Raw genomic sequence first — 18441 nt, 5'->3', positions numbered from 1 at the left:
TGACTGAGCGACTGAACTGAATGGCTTAAAACAATATATCACTTCTCATGTCTCAGAATTTCTATGGGTCTGAAGTTTAGGAGTGGCTTAATTGGGTGCTTCTGGCTCCGAGTTCCTCATGCAACTTTGTCAGGTGTCAACCAGGGATACAGGCTTAACTGGGGGAAGATCCACTTTCAAGGTAACCTGCTCACATGACTGACAAGTTAGTGCTGGCTTGGGGTCTCCGTTCTCCACAACTTTCAGCTCCAGAGAGCTGCTCAGGTGTCCTCATTGCATGGAGGCTGGCTTCCTCTTGAATGAATGATTGAAGAGAACAAAATGGAAAGTAGAGTGCTTTCTGTTACCAAGCCTCAGCTGTCACACCACTCGTCACTTCCACGGGAGTCTATTGGTCCTACAGACCAGCCCTGATTCAGTGTGGGAGGAGGCTGCACTAGTGCACACACAGCATGAGGCAAGGATTATTGAGGGCTATCTTGGGGGCTGACTGTCACATGCGGTTAGAAGTTAGGATGTTGTCTCATAGCTGATGGAAGATGTTGGAAAAGAAAGCAAGAGTGTGTGTCCTTGAGCATCGAAACCATGACGAGAAGCGAGAGAATGAAGGCAGTGTATTCACACGGAGTGTGCATTGCCTTCTGATTCTTGAAAATTCTCTTGCAGTTCTCAGATAAATTCTATCACTTGTTACCTGTGTGACCTTGGACAAGTCTCTTCCCTTCTCCTAGCTTTGGCTCCCTGTGCTGTAAAATAGGCTTTATTTTGTCTGTCTCTCAGGGTTACTGAAAGACCTGAAAACATAATACAGTCAAAGGGCTTGGCACAGTGCCAGGCACTCAATAAGTGCTAAACAGGGAGCAGCTGTTATGCTGATCAGCATGATGGAGACTGACACGTTGAGTCACACAGTGAAGACTGGACATCCATCCATTCCCCAGAGGAGGTCCCACAGCTCTGGCCAGGACGTCTGCTCCTCGCAAAACACCAGATGCCCCACCAATCACTTCATGGACTAGGAGGGTGAATCTGAAGTGTGATCCTATTGGTCATGCGCCTATTGGCCATATTCAATGATTTGTATTGCTTCTGAATTTTCATTTTCTTTTTTGGGGTTTTCAATGCTGAAGTGTGTGTGTGTGTGTGTGTGTGTGTGTGCGGATTCAGTCATATCTGACTCTTTGTGACCCCAAGGACTGTAGCCACCAGTCTCCTCTGTCCATGGAATTTTCCAGGCAAGAATACTGGAGTGGGTTGCCATTTCCTTCTCCATGGAAACTTTCCAATTCAGGGGTCAAACCCATGTCTCTTGTATCTCCTGCATTGCAGGCAGATTCTCTACCACTGTGCCACCCACCAACTTTCATATATAATGTTGTTTATTTGCTAAGTCGCATCTGACTCTTTTTGTGACCCCATGGACTGTAGCCCGCCAGGCTCCTCTATCCATGGGATTTCCCAGGCGAAAATACTGGAGTGAGTTGTTGTTTTTTTCTCCAGGAGATCTTTCCAACTCGGAGATGGGATCCATGTGTCTTACATTAGCAAGTGGATTCTTTACTGCTGAGCACAAGGGAAGCCCTTTCATAAAGAACATATCAGTTCAGTTGCTCAGTCTTGTCCGACTCTTTGCGACCCCATGAGCTGCAGCACACCAGGCTTCCCTATCCGTCATCACTCCCAGAGCTTGCCCAAACTTATAGCATACAGCAGTGCTAATTATATTTATCACTCTGTACATCATATGCCTAGTGCTTATTTATCTTATAACTGGAGGTTTACACCTTCTGACTGCTTTCATCCAATTCCCCCTCCGCTCATCTCCACCTCTGGTAACCACAGATCTGACTCTTTTTCTGAGTCCGTTTGTTTGTTCTGGAAGCATAATTGACTTACAACAGCGTATTAGTTCTTGTTGCACAACAGAGTGATTTGACATTTCTATGCATTTCAAAACGAACACCATGCTAAGTCTCCTTATGATGTGTTACCACACAAAGAAATTAGTTATTGATGACATTCCCCACACTGTTTATTTCATACCTATAATTCATTTCTTTAGCAACTGAAAGTCTGTGCCTCTTAGTCTCCCTCTTCCCCAAGCCCTTCACTTCTGGCAACCATCTGTTTGGTCTCTGTAGGTGTAACTCCTGTTTCTATTTGGTTATGTTTGTTCTTTTTTTTTAGATTCCACATATGAGTGAAATCGTACCGAGTTTGTCTTTCTCCATCTGACCTTACTTAGTCCCTGGGCCCACGCATGTCACAAACAGCAGGATTTCGTTCTTCTTTGTGACTGACTAGTACCCCTGTGTGTGTGTGTGTGTGTGTGTGTGTGTGTGTGTGCCCTGTCTTCTTCATCCATTCATCCACTGAGGGACCTTGTGTTGTCTATATCTTGCCTGTTGTAAATCTCTTCCCTTTTTGTGTTTTTGATGCTATAGAAACAATAGCACAAACACAGGGATATCTGTCGCAGCATTTTTATAACAGCCAGAGACAGACAGAAAGACAGACAGAAAAAGAGAAAGTTAAGGTCCCCAAAATTAAAAGCTGAAATAATTTACAGTACATTTAGAGAACAGGCTCTCCAGTGAAAAGAATTCACCAAAGAGAAAGGAAAATATACATCCACACAAAGACTTGTCCAAGAATGTTCATAGCATTACTCATAATAGCCCAAAGTTGGAGACCACCGGAATGTCCATCAGCTGGTGAACGGAAATCAGTATGGTACATCCTTGCCACGGATTGCTGCTCAGTCATAAAAGGACCAAAAATGAACATGACAGAGATGGACCACAGAAACACTGTGCTTGGTTAAGGAACCTTGATGCAAAAGACCGCATATTGTATGATTCCATTTATATGTAATGTCCAGAGTTAGAAAATTCCCAGGCAATGAATTGTTCCCTAGGGATGGAAGTGTGAACAGAGAGTGACTGCAAATGAGCCCAAGGTTCCTTTTAGGGGTAATGGAGAAGTAGCAAAATTGGATCACAGTGATGGCTGTGCAACCGGTGAATTTACTACAGATCATTGAGTTGTACACTTAAAGTGAATGAATGTTATACTATGTAAATTGTATTTCAACAAAGGTGCTTCAGGAAAGGAATGCTGCAGATCTTTGTATATTGACCTAGACAGATATCTAGGATAAGTGATGACAATAAAAATAGCAAATTGCAAATTAATATACAGATCAGCATTGCTTTCCTTACAAAGAAAGTGAAAAAGGTATAACATATTTTCATGTGCCTCTTGACCATCTGTATGTCTTCTTTGGAGAAATGTCTATGGAGGTCTTCTGCCCATTTTTTTGATTGGTTTGTTTGCTTTGACGACATTGCTGATTATTCGAGAAATATAAATAAAAACTACAGTGAGATATGACCTCACACCAGTCAGGATAGGTATCATCAAAAAATCCACAAACAATAAATGCAAAAGAGGGTAAGGAGAGAGTGGAAGCCTCCTACACCGTTGGTGGGACTGTTAATATGTAAATCGATACAGTCAATGTGGAGAACAGTATGGAGGATTCCTCAAAAATTACAGATTGAGTTATCATGTGACCCTGCGGTCCCACTCCTGGGCACATCCAGAGAAAAACATGGTCTGAAGGGATACATTCACTCCAATATTCATTGCAGCACTGTTTATAATAGCCAAAATATGGAAACAACCTAAATATCCATCAACAAAGGAATGGAAAAAGAAGACGTGGTACTTATATACAATGGAATATTGCTCAGCCATCAAAAAGAATAAAATCATACCATTTTCAGCAACACGTGTCAAGCTAAAAAAAATAGTCATAGCCTAAAAGATGAGAGTTATGTTCAGTTTGGTGGAAATTTTTAGAACTTCAAGCCCCAGAGACAACATCTCAAGTAACCCTGAGAGAACTATTCCGAGGATGCCATGCGGAGGAGTCAGGTTATATAGACATTTGCAACGAGGGGCAAGGAGCTTGAATATCAAAGTATTATTGTTAATTAAGGAAAACCAGATATCCCAAATTAAGGAATTTAGCGCTTTTCTATGTATGGGAAGATGCAAGATTGTGGGCTCACTGAAATCATTCCTGCCATTTGCATCTCAGCTCCCTGGGGCCAGCATTCTGCCATTGGATTTTTCACAGCATTAATTCCTGGTTCGCCAGAAGGAGTGGTGGGGGCAGTGGTAGGTGCCTGATAGATGCTGGATGGCAGGCATTGTTTTTTCCTGACTGTACACATGGATTCTACACAGCGGACTGTCCTTGTTCCACGAAGCTCTGGATGTGGAAAGAAAGGTCAGATGGGGGTGGGAGTTGGCAGCTTTGTCTGGGTTCCAATTGGAATAAAAAAGTTTTTTTAAAGCAAACCATTTGCCTCGTTTCCAAGGCAAACCATTAAATATCATGGGAATCCAAGTCTATGCCCCAACCACTAATGCTGAAGAAGCTGAAGTTGAATGGTTCTATGAAAACCTACAAGATCTTCTAGAATTAACACCCAAAAAAGATGTCCTTTTCATTATAGGGGACTGGAATGCAAAAGTAGGAAGTCAAGAAACACCTGGAGTAACAGGCAAATTTGGCCTTGGAGTACAGAATGAGGCAGGGCAAAGGCTAATAGAGTTTTGCCAAGAGAACGCACTGGTCATAGCAAACACCCTCTTCCAACAACACAAGAGAAGACTCTACACATGAACATCACCAGATGGTCAATACCCAAATCAGTTTGATTATATTCTTTGCAGCCAAAGATGGAGAAGCTCTATAGAGTCAGCAAAAACAAGACTGGGAATTGACTGTGGCTTAGATCATGAACTCCTTATTACAAAATTCAGACTTAAATTGAAGAAAGTAGGGAAAACCACTAGACCATTCAGGTATGATCTAAATCAAATCCCTTATGATTATACAGTGGAAGTGACAAATAGATTCAGAGAATTAGAGCTCATAGAAAGAGTGCCTGAAGAACTATGGACAGAGATTCGGGACATTGTACAGGGGTCAGTGATCAAGACAATCCCCAAGGAAAAGAAATGCAAAAAGGCAAAGTGGCTGTCTGAAGAGGTCACACAAATAGCTGAGAAAAGAAAAGAAATGAAAGGCAAAGGAGAAAAGGAAAAATACACCAATCTGAATGCAGAGTTCTAAAGAATAGCATAGAGAGATAAAGCCTTCCTCAGTGATCGGTGCAAAGAAATAGAGGAAAACAATAGAATGGGAAAGACTCGAGATCTCTTCAAGAAAATTAGAGATATCAAGGGAACGTTTAATGCAAAAATAGGCACAATAAAGAACAGAAATGGTATAGACCTAACAGAAGCAGAAGATATTAAGAAGAGGTGGCAAGAATACACGGAAGAACTATACAAAAAGATCTTCATGACCCAGGGAACCACGATGGTGCGATCACTCTCCTAGAGCCAGACATCCTGGAATGTGGAGTCAAGTGGGCCTTAGGAAGCATCACTATGAACAAAGCTAGTGGAGGTGATGGAATTTCAGTTGAGCTATTTCAAATCCTAAAAGATGATGCTGTGAAAGTGCTGCACTCAAAATGCCAGCATCTGGAAAACTCAGCAGTGGCCACAGGACTGGAAAAGTTCAGTTTTCATTCCAATCCCAAAGAAAGGCAATGTCGAAGAATGTTCAAACTACCGCACAATTGCACTTATCTCACGCACTAGCCAAGTAATTCTCAAAATTCTCCAAGCCAGGCTTCAATAGTACGTGAACCATGAACTTCCAAGTGTTCAATCTGAATTTAGAAAAGATAGAGGAACCAGAGATCAAATTGCCAATGTCTGCTGAATCATCAAAAAAGCAAGAGAGTTCCAGAAAAACATCAACTTCTGCTTTATTGACTACGTCAAAGCCTTTGACTGTGTGGATCACAACAAATTGTGGAAAATTCTTAAAGAGATGAGAATACCAGATCACCTGACCTGCCTCCTGAGAAGTCTGTATGCAGGTCAAGAAGCAACAATTAGAACTGGACATGGAACAACAGACTGGGAAAGGAGTATATTGTCCAAAAGGCTGTACATTGTCACCCTGCTTATTTAACTTATATGCAGAGTACATCATGTGAAATCCCAAGTTGGATGAAGAACAAGCTGGAATCAAGATTGCTGCGAGAAATACCAATAACCTCAGATATGCAGATGACACCACCTTTATGAAAGAAAGTGAAGAAGAACCTCTTGATGAAAGTGAAAGAGGAGAGTGAAAAAGTTGGCTTAAAACTCAACGTTCAGAAAACTAAGATCAAGGCATCCAGTCCCATCACTTCATGACAAATAGATGGGGAATCAATAGAAACAGTGAGAGACTTTATGTTCTTGGGCTCCAGAATCACTGCAGATGGCGATTGCAGCCATGAAATTAAAAGACGCTTGCTCCTTGGAAGAAAAGCTATGATCAAACTAGATAGCATATTAAAAAGCAGAGATACTACTTTGCTGACAAAGGTCAACCTAGTCAAATTTGTGGTTTTTCTAGTAGTCATGTATGGATGTGAGAGTTGGACTATAAAGAAAGCTGAGTGCTGAAGAATTGATGCTTTTGAACTGTGGTGTTGGAGAAGACTCTTGAGAGTCCCTTGGACTGCAAGGAGATCCAACCAGTCCATCCTAAAGGAAATCAGTCCTGAACATTCATTGGAAGAAGTGATGGTGAAGCTAAAACTCCAATACTTTGGCCACCTGATGTGAAGAACTGACTCATTGGAAAAGACCCTGATGCTAGGAAAGATTGAAGGCGGGAGGAGAAGGGGACAAGAGAGGATGAGATGGTTGGATGGCATCACCGACTTAATGGACATGAGTTTGAGGAAGCTCCGGCAGTTGGTTATGGACAGGGAAGTCTGGTGCAGTCTACGGGGTCACAAGAAGTCGTACACAACTGAGCCACTGAACTGACCGACGGGGCTTAGAAATTCACATTTAGAGGACCAGTATCGCTGATGGCTGTGACATCTTTGTTTATTGACATGGCAGGAAATATGTAATTTCTCCTGTGGATGGACCTAGAGATTGTCATACTGAGTGAAGTAAGTCAGACAGAGAGAGACAAATATCATATGATATCACTTATATGTGGAAATTGAAAAAAAGATGCAGGCGAACTTATTTACAAAACAGGAACAGAGACTTAGACAATGGACTTATGGTTACCAGGGGACGGCAAGGAGAGGGATAGTTAGGGAGTTTGGGATTGACATGTATACACTGCTTCATTTAAAATGGATATCCAACAAAGGCCTACTGTATAGCACAGGGAACTTTGCTCAATATTATGTAACAACCTAAATGGGAAAAGAATTTGAAAAACTGAATCACTGTGCTGTATACTTGAAACCAACACAACACGGTTAATCAACTATACTCCAACATAAAATAAAAAGTTTAAAAAAATTTAAAAGGTATATGTGTACTTGCAATTATATTTGAAATATCACTGGGAAATTTCAAAAAGTCAGTTCAATCGCTCAGTGGTGTCCGCCTCCTTTCCTGATTTGGAACCAGTCTGTTGTTCCATGTCCAGTTCTAACTGGACAGGTTTCTCAGGAGACAGGTCAAGTGGTCTGGTATTCCCATCTCTTTAAGAATTTTCCACAGTTTGTTGTGATCCACACAGTCAAAGAGGTCATGCATTAAATAGCTCAGAGTCTAATTCAGTAGGTCTGGGGTGGAGCCCACCGATTTGCATTTCTAACAAGTTGCTAGATGCTGCTGATCCAACTACAAGAACTGCTACTCTAGATAAATAAGAGTGTAAGGTGTCAGAGGGACTGAAGCTCCAGTCCCAGCTGCACCACCAAGTCACTTGATCTTGGGCAAGTCACTTCAGCGTCTGAGCCTCAGCTTCTCTGTCGGTAAAACAGGGATGACATTAGGGTAGTAATTGCCTCTTGCCCAGTGCTTGGCACCTCACCATGAATGCTTGTTCCCTTCGGCAATCTCTTGTGAAGCACAGTGCTTAGGTACTTAATTAGCAGCTGTGGCAATAAAAAGCAGCAGTCAGAACAAGCTGTAGAGTCAGACAGACCTGGGGATTAATCCCAGTTCTTTGACTTCCTATGAGGACTCAGGCAAGTTCATTAACCTCGATGAAAGTAAAAGTGAAAATGGCTCAGTCATGTCCTATTCTTTTCTATCCCATGGTCCATACAGTCCATGGAATTCTCCAGGCCAGAATACTGGAGTGGGTAGCCTTTCCCTTCTCCAGGGGAATCTTCCCAACCCAGGGATCGAACCCAGGTCTCCCACATTGCCGGCAGATTCTTTACCAGCTGAGTCACAAGGGAAGCCCAAGAATACTGGAGTGGGTAGCCTATCCCTTCTCCAGGGATCTTCCTGACCCAGGAATTGAACTGGGGTCTCCTTCACTGCAGGCAGATTCTTTACCAGCTGAGCTCTCAGGGGAACCCTGATTAGTCTCTACCTCTATATACTTCCTCTTTCTCTTTTATAAAGTCGAGATGAACATAATATCATCATACACATTATAGAGCTTGGACACTATTATTTTGTTTCTGACACAAAATAAGCATGAAGTAAAGTAAATTTTTACTGCTGGTAATTTCTTTTGGTCCACAGAACCCTTTGCTTTTGCAATAAGTATAAGCACAAGGGATGAAAAGTGTGCCCAAAGAGCCAGGTATTGAAGGGCACGAATAAATATTCTAAAAGTTTAAATTCTGAATATCTAAGTCAAAATTTCAAGAAGCAAGGTGAAAGATGTGATACATTCATTTTGAAACTAATTAATGCCCAATGGATTAAGATGGGATAAAAGTTGTGATGAGGATTCATATTCTTAAAAGCTAGTAAAGCCATGGGTGAAATTAGTCCCAGGGCTAGAATCAATTCCTGACTCTCCTGTGGTCATTTGAGAAGATGGACAGCTTGTCAATAAGTCCAAGACTTCTCTCAGCAGTTTTGGTGTTGGCCTTACCCCTGGAGATAAAGAAATTTGGAGCCAGAAGGAATGAGTCAGTTGACTGAGAAACAGAGAAGCCAACCTATCCAGTCAGATGTCCCTCAGCATTGGCCAGCCTGGGGCCAAAATACAAATGCATTTGAATGCTTCGTGTTTTGTTTGATTCCTTCAATCAGAGGAGTGGTGATGGAAAGTCTAAACATCTTGTGCCATTCTTCTGAGGCCCACACGGGGTGAAGATGGAAAAGGACAAGAAGAAGAGGTGGTAGGTGACAGCGGATGTGACTCCCCACCATCTGGTCTTTGAGTAGCAGTCTCAGTGTTGCCTGAAAGATAAATAGACCTATGCAGGAGAAAGGATTTTTTTTGGTGGGGTTGCAAACAGACCCTTCACTGAAACAATAGAATAGAATTATGCAAATGGTTTTTTAAAAGACTTTTAAAAAATCCAGCTTTTTCTGGAGAGTTATATCTGAAGGTATTAGCTCTGACGTAGAAACTTGATGTCAGGTTCAGCATATTTATTCCCTAATTAATCAATATAATTTTTTGATTGGCTGGTTGAGTCTCAAGTACTTAATGAAAATCTCTTGGACAGTGTTTCCCTCAACAGCCACATGACCACATCTTCCCAAGACTTGCAGAAGTAGAGATAAAGAGGGTAGTACTGGAGGGTAATGGATCCAGACTGAGTCCAGGCTCTGTGTCACTGAACAGGTCATTTCTTTTCTGTGATCCTCAGTTGCCTCATCTGTAAAATGGGCTGAGTCCCTACTCTTTAGATTATAGGGATTAGATAAGACAATGTTTGTGAAATGTGTAGCACAGAGTAAGTTCACAATAAGTGTAAACTGTTTTACATTGTCAGCATGAGGCTGGAAGTAAACCCAATGGCACAGTGAACCATTCCTTGGAAATGAAGCTTCTCCCTATGGGCATTGATTGAGTTAGCCCAATATGGCAATTACAGACTCGCTCAATTTTTTTTTTTAAGTCTTTGTTATTGGAGGCAAATAAGTATTCAGAGCCCATAAGTCCAGTTTGAAAAGTAGCTTGTCACATTTAAGAACAGAAGCATGCATTTTATTCTAGCAAGTGTGGAGAAAGGAAAAAGGAGAAGAGAAGAAGGAAAACAACATTTATTGAGCACCTAATATGTGTCAGGCCCTGTTCTAGACTTCGCAGTTATAAACATTGAATCTTAGCAGCATAAACAGTTTTCCCTAGGTCACACAACTAGTCAATGGAAAATTCAAAATCTGAACTTAAGACTGCTAGAGCCCCAGTTCAGTTCAGTTCAGTCGCTCAGTCGTGTCCGACTCTCCACGACCCCATGAATCACAGCACGCCAGGCCTTAATGTCCATCACCAACTCCCGGAGTACACTCAAACTCGTGTCCATCGAGTCGGTAATGCCATCCAGCCATCTCATTCTCGGTCGTCCCCTTCTCCTCCTGCCCCCAACCTTTCCCAGCATCAGAGTCTTTTCCAGTGAGTCAACTCGTCGCATGAGGTGGCCAAAGTATTGCAGTTTCAGCTTTAGCATCAGTCCCTCCAATGAACATCCAGGATTGATCTACTTTAGAATAGACTGGTTGGATCTCCTTGCAGTATAAGGGACTCTCAAGAGTCTTCTCCAGCACCACAGTTCAAAAGCATCGATTCTTCGGCGATCAGCTTTCTTCACAGTCCAACTCTCACATCCATACATGACCACGGGAAAAACCATTGCCTTGACTAGACGGACCTTGGTTGGCAAAGTAATGTCTCTGCTTTTTAATATACTATCAAGGTTGGTCATAACTTTCCTTTCAAGGAGCAAGCGTCTTTCAATTTCATGGCTGCAATCAGCATCTGCAGTGATTTTGGAGCCCAAAAAAATAAAGTCTGACACTGTTTCCCCATCTATTTCCCATGAAGTGATGGGACCAGATGCCATGATCTTTGTTTTCTGAATGTTGAGCTTCAAGCCAACATTTTCACTCTCCTCTTTCACTTTCATCAAGAGGCTTTTGAGTTCCTCTTCACTTTCTGCCATAAGGGTAGTGTCATCTGCATATCTGAGGTTATTGATATTTCTCCCAGCAATCTTGATTCCAGCTTGTGTTTCTTCCAGCCCAGTGTTCCTCATGATGTACTCTGCATATAAGTTAAATAAGCAAGAGCCCCAAACCTGGTCAAAACCAGCACCCCTGCCCTTTAACCATGACCCCTCCCCAACCCATCTGGCAACTCTGTACCAGAACTCAAAAAATGAGTAAGATGAAAACCTTATTAACACTCAGCTCAAAGAGTCAAATTCCCCACCATGAATGACAAGTCTCTATGTAAATCCTATTCCATCCTAACCCCATGTCCCTCCTTGGTATCCATAAGTTTGTATCTCTATTTCTACTTTGCATATAAGTTCATCTATATGAACTTCTAGATTCCACATGTATGTGTTTGTATATGATATTTGTTTTTCTCTTTCTGACTGAACTTCACTCTCTGTGACAGCCTCTAGGTCCACCAGTATCTCTGCAAATGGCACAGCTTCATTCCTTTTATGGCTGAGTAATAGTCCACTGTATATATGTTGCTTTGTTCAATCGCCAAGCCGTGTCTGACTCTTTGTGATCAAATGGACTGCAGCATGCCAGGCTTCCCTGTTTCTCACCACCTCCTGAAATTTGCCCAAGTTCATGTCCATTGAATCAGTGATGCCATCCAACCATCTCATCCTCTGTCCCCTTCTCCTGCCTTCAATCTTTCCCAGCATCAGGGTCTTTTCCAGTGAGTCAGCGGATTGGAGTTAATTTGGAGGTGACAAAGTATTTGGATTTGGAGGTGACAAATATTGGAGTTTCAGCTTTAGCATCAGTCCTTCCAAAATATTCAGGGTTGACTTCTTTTAACTTTGACTGGTTTGATCTCTTTACTTTCCAAGGGACTCTCAAGCATCTTCTCTAAAATACAACTTAAGAAGAATATTTTCCAACTGCATTTGGATTACAACCCAAGATCCCGAGCATAATCTGCAAGTGACTTCATGCCTTCAACCTTTCATTATGCCAACTTTGTACCCCCAACAAAGCTGGGGCTCACCTCCCCCCAACCACAATGAACTTCTTTTATTTTAGAAACACACCAAGCTCACTTGCCCTCATGGGTTAGCAGATCCTATTCTCTCTGGAATGCTCTTCAGTTGGGTCTCATAAGACAATGTTCCTTCTCTCAAGCCTTTCCCTAAATGCTATTGACTATTGCTGTCTTTGTCCCTTCATTTTCTATCACATGCCTTGTTTTCTTTATGCCACGATTAGTTGAAACGGTCCTTTTTAGTCATTCGTTTGGGGATTTGTTAATGGTCTCCTGCTCCAGAGTGGAAATTCTGTGAACCTTAGGACCTTAGCTGTCTTTTTCACTACTACAGTGCCTAGCGTGGAGTTTGCGTTTGTAAGCATTTAATGAACATGTCTGAATTAAAAACTAATTTCTATCAGTTTGGGATACTGTGAAAAGACCCTTGAAGTTTTACACCTCTGTTTTGTTCTCTCTGCTTGGAAGGTGCCCTACTTAAGTCATTGTCATGTTCAGAGTTCAACCCAGGAGTCAGTTTCTCCATGAAGTCTCCCCTGCCACTCACCTACTAAAAGTAACCATTGGCTTTTGTGCACAATCTTTCTGTCTTGAATCTACCTCCATTTTCACCCATCTCATACTCTATTGTGTTTATTTATGTTTATGTCCAGCTGCCTCACTTGCATCTGAGTTTCCCGAGGACAGAAAAGCCACACTGATCTTGTATTTTACACTTGGCACAATGTCTGGCTTATCAGAAGTGCTTGATGAATGTCTGGGAAATAGGTTGATTTGAAATTAATTAAATCACATTCATGGAAACAATTTTTCAAAGTTCACAAGCTGTGAAGTATATCCACCCATGTTTATTCAATATAACAATTATTTATTCAGCATACTTCAGCAAATAATGAGATTGCCCTGGAACTGTAGCTGTGTCAGAGTAACTAAAGTTATTAATAAGCCTCTGTCTTCAATTACAGCAGTTCATAAACTCAGGAGTAGGGCTTGCTGACAAACAGTTGCAATACTGAATTAAAAGTGGAGAAATGTATGTTCATAGCACTCCTCTTCTTGGTTAAGGCTTACATTCTGTTCTGGGGACTCAGAGGGGTGTCTCTCATCACTGTGCATGTGTGATGCATGCTAAGTCGCTTCATTCATGTCAGACTCCCTGTGACCCCATGGACTGTAGCCCGACAGACTCCCAGTCCACAGGATTCTCCAGGCAAGAATACTGGAGTGGGCTGCCATGCCCTGCTCCAGCTCTTATCAGTGTGGTACATACCAAATGTTGTGGGAGCACAAGAAGGAGGGAAAGGTATTGATCACCATGGGATCTGGAAAGATCTTACGGAGGAGAGGTTTAGTAGTGTCTTTGAACAGGAACATACTTTGGCTAGAAGAGAAGAGGAGTCCTGGGCATGCCACTCTAGACAGATGGGAGAGGGACAGCATATGTAGAGACAATAGGAGTAAAAGTTGTGAGAGAGGAAACACAGACCAAGGGATGAGGGCTGGACCACTCTGAGGTCTACTGCCAAAAGTTAACCCCTCCTTGCCCCCACCATTTCCCACTGGATGGGATATAATGGTTCTGGGACCATGGTGGCTTGCTGGGAAGTTTTAGGAATGTAGTATCTTCATCTTTGTATAATGCTCAGGCTACCCTAGCAGATTGACTCTCTGGCCAGAGGAGGGCTTCTCAAGTCTGTTTCATCTGTGAAGTATCTGCTCCACTCTCTCATACAAGAAGGCTCTGTCTCTCCCAGGAAAAAGAACATGTTTAAAGGTCTCCAAACTGCCTGGAGCACAGAATGGAAAATGGGCAGAAAGCCCAAATCAGGCCTTCTGGTCAACCGTGAAACCGGACCAGAAATGTCAGAGTGAGTAAAACAAAAATGTAGGCCTTCTTCAGTCTGTGATACTGGATGGATCACCTTCTATCCAATATCCTCCACATCTTCCTCTATAGAATGGGATTACAGTGCCTTCCAGCCAAGGCTGTCTGAGGCTCACTGCGGGTAGAGTAGCATTTCTCAATATATTGTCTGTGGAGCATTCACAGAAGGTGGATGGTTTTGGATTGTACCAAAGGCACAATTAAAAGACATCTGACTGCTTCAAAGAGAGGTCTTGACATATGCTAATACCTTTACTGCCTTACCCCAACATTTTCTTTTCAAAAGAGTAAGAACAACAGCCTTGGCTTTGAGCATGTGGAATCTTCCCAGACCAGGGATTGAACTTGTGTCCCCTCTACTGGTAGGTGGATTCTTAACTACTGGCTCACCAGGGAAGTCCAAGGTGATGGCATAGAGCTTTCCTTTTGAAGGATAGCTTTTTCTTCCAAGTTAACTGAATAATATTGGTGGGACAAAGCCATGACCTGGTGTTCAGAGCTATTACCAGGGGTAGGGGTGGCCAGTGTACAAATGGCTAGATTTTGATAAATGGTAGAATAAATTATAGGACAGTGATTTATAAATAGTAAGCACAAAGTGAAAAAGTGTTAGCCGCTCAGTCATGTCTGCCTCTTCAAGCCCGCCGGATTCCTCTGTCCATGTCATTCTCCCCCGAGCCACTGTCAAATGGCAGATCTCACGTGTGTTCTCTGTCTCCAAGTCACTAATTAATCCATAAGAGAGTGTGCTGGCTTTCATAATTAAGTTGACAGGGCAGAGCACAGTCCAGAATGGCCCAGGGACAACCTGAGTGGTCTGCTTTCCAGTTCTGCCTGCCAGTGGCCCACCTGAGGGAGAAGCAGAGGCTGAAGCACCTCTCTTAATGACTGCTGCCTTAAACTTGGCAAAGGGAGGGTTGACTCAAATTTCCTGAAATAAATTTCCTGCTAATTGGGCGGAATTCACAGACTTCATTTGTCTGGAGGGGACAACCACAGAGCAGCCGGGGTGAGCAGGGGATAATGAGAGGCAGGCAGCTGCAGTACCCTTGAAAGAAGGAACCCTCAGGCTGTCGTGTTAACCAGTCTCTCATCAGAGCTTTGTTGGTCCTGACGTCAGATTCAAGTCCAGTGATCTCCCTAGAGGTGATTAGCTCAGAACTTTGTAGAGGAATGAGAGGTACAAATGACTTTGATAAGCTATAAAAACACTAAGTTTCTTCAAGTCTGCTTAGAATTAGCATAGCAAGTGGAAGTCCTACCTGGAGTGTTACAGTCAGATTTGTGTAAGAGGATCTGGCAGACAAAGGCTGAAGCCATGGGGCTGACAGATGCTGTAGCCCTAATTGCAGGGAGGCAGGGAATCCCCTAGAAAATAATTCATGCTGTGTCCCTGGATGGAATGGGTACATGCCGGGGCAGGTCTGGCACACCATTTGTGGGAAAACCATGAAGCATCCTATGAGGGAACTCATCTGGACTGGCCCAGGACAAAGCCTTTGTTGTCAGAGAAGTATTCTCAAGGATAACGAAGTATCTACCACATAGTGAATACACGATGCATATGTGTGGAATGAACAATAATGAACAAATTCACCTCCGGCTCCAGCAATGGCGCCCCCATTATGCAACACTCTTCTCTAGGCTGGAGCATGTACAGTTTATTAACTTGTTCTTTGCTGTGAAAGATAGTGCTGGCAAATAGAGACAGCTCTCAGGTGTTCTTAGATCAGTCATAATACAACGCACATTCCTGTCTCTCAGAAGATGAACCGTACTGAGGCGAGGAAAATATATAAAAGCTTTAGTTGCCCTTACTCAAAGTCCCTTGATTTTGCATGCTGGATGACGTGCTTTTCCTTAGAAAATAAAAAAGGGAATTATCCTTCAGTATCTCAAAAATGATGTCTTGATTTCATCATTGACCCACCATTTTTGCTCTAGGGGAGCTAGAAAATGGCAGCAGAAAACTTCCTTCTTTCCAAACAGGCAATTTGTCATGTATACCAAGACAGCTGACAGACTGTGGGTGAACACTCGTGTGCATTCCTTTGTCCAAGTGAGTGCTGCCACCTCAGGGTTTTTGCTATAATTTAAATTGTATTCAGTTCAGTTCAGTCGCTCAGTCATGTCCGACTCTTTGCGACCCCATGAATCACAGCACGCCAGGCCTCCCTGTCCATCACCAATTCCCGGAGTTCACTCAAACTCATGTCCATCGAGTCGATGATGCCATCCAGCCATCTCATCCTCTGTCGTCCCCTTCTCCTCCCGCCCCCAATCCCTCCCACCATCAGAGTCTTTTCCAGAAGTGTATTAGTGTCCTCCAAAGAAACAGAACAAATAAGATAGATAGATAGACAGATATATGAAGATATTTATGAAAAGGATTGTCTCAGGCACCTGTCAGTTCAGTTCAGTGGCTCAGTTGTGTCTGACTCTCTGTGACTCCATGGACTGCAGCATGCCAGGCTTCCTTCCCTGTCCTTCACCAACTCCCAGAGCTTGCTCAAAATCATGTCCATTGAGTTGGTGATGCCATCTAACCATCTCATCCTCTGTCGTCCCCTTCTCCTGCTTTCAATCTTTCCCAGCATCCGGGTCTTTTCCATGAACCAGTTCTTCACCTTAGGAGGCCAATAAAGAAATCTCATTATCTATGGTCTGCAAGCTGGAGAAACAATAAAGCTAGTGGCATAACTCAGTCTGAGTCCAAATGCCCAAGAACCAAGGGAGTCACTGATGGAATTCCCAGTCTAAGGTTAAAAGCCTGGAAACCAGGGGCCACCAATGTAAGTGTCAGAGTCCAAAAGTCCAAGAACCAGGGACTTTGATGTTCAAGGGCAAGAGAAGATGACTTCCCAGCTAAAAAGAAAGGGAGAGAATTTGCTCTTACATCACTTTTTGTTCCATTCAGGCCCCAACAGATTGTCTGATGCCCACCCACATTGGTGCGGGTGGAGGTCTTCCCTCAGTCAAAAAATCAAAAGCTAATCTCTTCCAAAAGCACCTTCACAGACACACCCAGGAATAATGTTACACCAACTATCTGGACAACCTTTAGCCCAATCAAGTTGACATATAAAATTAACCATCTTTATCAGAGAGTTGAAAGTGGGGTGAGCTGATTAGGAATTGTCTGGGTGAGCAGAGTTCTGAAATTCCATGCCCCATGAAATTAAAAATAATTCCAAAATGAGGTTAAATCCAGAGAAGAAGTCCTTTCCAATTTGGTCAAGGCTCTAAAACACCTTTTGCGCCCTTATGGATCATTGGTTACCACCCCTGGGAAATGCTATGCCTAGTGGCAGCAAGTGCCCCCAAAGAATACAGCCTGGCATGCCTGGCAAAAGCTGTGCTAACTGACAAAGCAGGCATGGTGGGTCAGCAGAAGCAAGCTTGTATATGTGAGTCTCTGTGAGTCACCCTGAGAGCTTCAAGCAACCTCTTCGGGTAAAGGAGAATTTCTTTGTATGAAACTCTTAGCAGATGGGCTCAGCTTACCCCTGAAGTCCTGTCTGTAGGGTTTCTGTGACCTCCTTTGTATCCACAGCTGACAGGACTTGGTAAAATTCAAGCTACTGCCATAGAGCAGTTTGGAATGGAAATGCTGCAGGGTAAGCTTCAGTTCTGGCAGAAGAACTCCACTACCATTCACCAGCACAGGGTCTCCGGGAAGTTATGGATCCTCTTAGATTTCCTCCTCTCTATTTTGGGAATCATCCTCCATTCTGTGATGAGACTCATGGGAGCTTTGGTTTAAGTAAGTGAAGAGGACTAGGGACAGCAGATGCAAGCTCACCCCAGGCAGCTGCCGGATTGACTGTGGACTAACTGTGACGTAGGGCTGAGCTCTGCTGTGCATTCATTCATGACTTCAGAACAATAATGAACAATGGGCTTTTTACTGAAGTCAAAGGAGGAAGACGAGCACTGGCTTTACATCACTCCTTGCACAGTGCATGTATGCATTGTGTCTGACTCTTCAGAGCCCGCTAGCCTCCTCTGTCCACACGATTCTCCAGGCAAGAACAGTGGAGTGGGTTGCCCTGCCCTCCTCTAGGAGATCTTACTGACCCAGGGGTTGAACCCTCATCTCTTATGTCTCCTGCATTGGCAGGCGGGTTTTTTACCACTGGTGTCACCTGAGAAGCCCTCATTGCACAGAAGATGACCTCAAACTGCTCCACCCAGTGCTTCCTGTTCTCCCCAAGACTTTCCTGCTCACTCTGTCAAGAGAGTCTTCTGCAGGACAGCTTCCCCTCCCAACTTTCTTTCCTCTTTCCCCATGAATCTGGTCCAAGCTTGCTTCTCTCCCAGTGAGTTTACCAAAACCTCTTTTACAAAGCCAGTCTAATCAGCTCTGCTGATAAACAAAATACCATGTAGAACAAAAATACCCTGTGGAACTAAAGCCCCTGGCACATAGTAAATGCTCAATAAATAGGCTCTTCCTTCCCTTCCTCCTTGATACTCTTTGGATGTGAAGTGAGGAAGGTGTGGGCATCAGAAGTAATGTAACAAAACAGGAAAC

The sequence above is a fragment of the Moschus berezovskii genome, chromosome 9 (assembly GCF_049115385.1).
Source record: "Moschus berezovskii isolate FMDL1 chromosome 9, NW_MosBer_1.0, whole genome shotgun sequence".
NCBI classification, from domain to species: Eukaryota; Metazoa; Chordata; class Mammalia; order Artiodactyla; family Moschidae; genus Moschus; species Moschus berezovskii.
This window is presented reverse-complemented; position numbering follows the sequence as displayed.